This window comes from Electrona antarctica (assembly GCF_951216825.1).
Source record: "Electrona antarctica genome assembly, chromosome: 14".
NCBI classification, from domain to species: Eukaryota; Metazoa; Chordata; class Actinopteri; order Myctophiformes; family Myctophidae; genus Electrona; species Electrona antarctica.
In genome coordinates, this window is record NC_136795.1 from 12,447,461 (window position 1) to 12,450,622 (window position 3,162).

Genomic DNA, 3,162 nt, shown 5'->3' on the forward strand with positions numbered 1-3,162 from the left:
GTTACAGGAGGTTACGTTTTAAGGTTCAAGGTCCATAGTGATTGTGTTTAGGTGTTAGGTAAGAGATGACTGTATACGTTAGATATGGCTTTGGTATCTCTAAGGCCTGCAGGGTAAGGATCTGGGAGGGCAATTAGCCAGTGAGATTGTGTGAAATCAAGCTCCTACGATATCAGCTTACATAGATATTGTGTGCCGGCCCAGTAACAGTGTGGTTCTCAAAATGGGGTGTGCAGGGACCTTGTATGAAATGAGTCCTCGAAATGAAAAAGTTTGAGATCCACTGCTTAATGGACATGTTAAAATAATGGACACATTTTTTGTCAGTTGATGATGGTCAGTCCAGCGCAGTACAAACTCTGACCTCAATCCAGAGACGTTGCGTCTCAGTGGACCAGATTACCGTCTCCACTGTCTCTTAGCAGGATCCCTCCGGCAGCCAATCAGCATCCACGGCGCCGTGTAACCCAGGCCATGGGAGGGCTGGGCAGGGTCAGGGGGTCGGGGGCTATAGGGCTGACAGACAAGAGAGATTGATGCTCGCTGACAAAACCTGAGCCCCACTTGGTCCACGCAGCAGACTCCCCCGAACTGTTACACCCCCCCGCCCCACCGCCGCCGCTCCCCAGGGACCACAGGGGGTAGACATCTGAGGTACCGTGCTGCAACACCCCCTATACCCCCCGCAAACCCAGGCGATACACACACCTAAATCCTGCCGCACTGTCCTGCCCGGTCTTGTTGCGCCGGGGTCCCATCGCCGCCACACACATCCAACTCCCCAGCGTTCATTTGGCACTTTACGGGTCCTTTTCTATACGCTTTCAGAGTTAAATGTGACACTGTGTCAGTAAAAGGAGCGCCGTGACATATATATTGTTACATCCAGCCGTGAATTCCGAAAGAGTGCAAAGTATAGCGGGAGAGAGCGTGCGCGTGCGGCTGCGCGTCTAGCAGCCCAGAGGAGATCGATGTGCTGTTGAGGGTGGGGGTGTTATTAAGGAGTGGATTGAGGCTGTAGTATAGTTGTTCTCAAATATGTTTGGCTCAGGTTGATTGATTGATTGAAACTTTATTAGTCAGAAATGCAAATTATCGGAGATCGTATATCAGTCATAATTTCCTAATCATGCACCCCTACAAAATTATATGGTTTTTATATTTAAATTATACTGTATATTTTTTCACGTCATGTGGTCTCCCCCTTTCTGATCTACAGATCGTGATACCTTTTGGGCACCCCCATGGGTTACATGGTGGGACCGAGCCTTCGGCCCAAAATAAATTACTTTTCAAAGAGATGGTTACTTTAACCATCAGGTCCAGATAGAGAAGATGTGCCGGGTTCTTCTCTATTGTTTATTTTGACCACCATGCTCCAAGGAGTCACGCCTCCTTTAAAAGCGGTTGGCCACACGTCCCGGTTTGGCCGGGATACGTGTCCCAGTTTCAAGCTGCGTGTGAGTGTGTGTAAGTCCCGAGTGGTCTGAACCACTTAAACTTACTTAGTTGACTGGGATCCCCATGAGGGCTCTGCACTAGGTCAGCTCATTTTATTCTCCGTCTACACAAAATCTCTTGGCTGAAAATAGCCGGTATAAGCTGGTTTTCATTTCTTATTATTTTCCTCTTTTTCTCCCCCAAGGTATAAGTTGTTTTGCTGTTACTGACTCACCTGCCAGTGAGGAGCCCCCACTGGGAGGACGTAATGTCTCTGTTGTTGTATCCTATACCGACTCACCTGCCAGTGAGGAGCCCCCACCGAGAGGATGTAATGTCTCTGTTGTTGTATCCTATACCGACTCACCTGCCAGTGAGGAGCCCCCACCGGGAGGACGTAATGTCTCTGTTGTTGTATCCTATACCGACTCACCTGCCAGTGAGGAGCCCCCACCGGGAGGACATAAGGTGCCCTCCGTCCTACTCCTCCGCCCAACACTCCCTGCTGACATGGCGCTCGTAGGAGAACAATGTAATGATATCACCCTCCCCGCACGGCCTCCCTCCCCAGAACACGGGCCAAATCGCGTTGGTATTCGCTGGACAAAGCCGAATGCACCACGGTGGATTGGAACCCACACGCTCTGTGGGATGTGGGCAGGCACTTCACCATCGTGCCACCCAAGCACCCGCGTTGTGAGCTTGTAGATCTGCTATTTTAGCTGTTCGTCGCCCCAGAATAGCAACTGTCGGGTTCTTGTAGCCTCGGAAATCCAGACGTTTAGGGTTCATGTGGTTAACTCTCACTTTACTCTCTCTCTCCTTCTCTCTCCCTCTCTTCCTATCTCAGTTTCATGAAGTCATCCATGCAGAATGTGAGGTGTCCTCACATTCTGTCTAACGTAGGAAATGTGATGTATGTATGTGGAAATCTGTCTGAATAACTGGACGCAGGTGTGTGTGTGTGTGTATGTGTGTGTGTGTGTGTGTGTTTGTGTTTGTGTGTGTGTGTGTGTGTGTGTGTGTGTGTGTGTGTGTGTGTGTGTGTGTGCGCGTGTGCGTGTGCGTGTGCGTGTAGTCGTGTACGTGTGCGTGTGCGTGTGTGTGCGTGTGTGTGTGTGTGCATACATATTACGTGTGTGCTTGGGTATACAGAAGTGAGGAATGGCATGGAAGCCAGCAAGGAGACTTGTGGTCTAGCTATGTAGTCATAAAGACAACCGGTGTTATGTAACACACACACGCACGCACGCACGCACGCACGCACGCACGCACGCACGCACGCACGCACGCGCACACACACACACACACACACACACACACACACACACACACACACACACACACACACACACACACACAAAAGGTTCTCAATTATTCTTTTTAAGTTCGAGGACCCCCTTCACATGGGGTCTGTCTGTCTCTCTGAAATCATTTCATTTGATCACTGTGTAATACCAAACCAATCGATCCCATCCGTTTCTCCTCCTGCTTTTCATGTTCAGGTCTGAAGTGGCTGACCTCCTGTCCCCCGTCTCTCTGCTAGTGGTCAGGTGATCAGGAAGGCTTTGGTGAGGAGTGGGTGTAAACAGTGGGCCCTTTGAAGACCACCGCGAGGTCACGTTCACATCCCCTGCCACTTCCACCCTGTTTCCTCCATTGATTGGGATTGTTTATCACATTAGAGGAGAGGTCAAGGAAGGAGGTCGCGTCAGAGTGAGG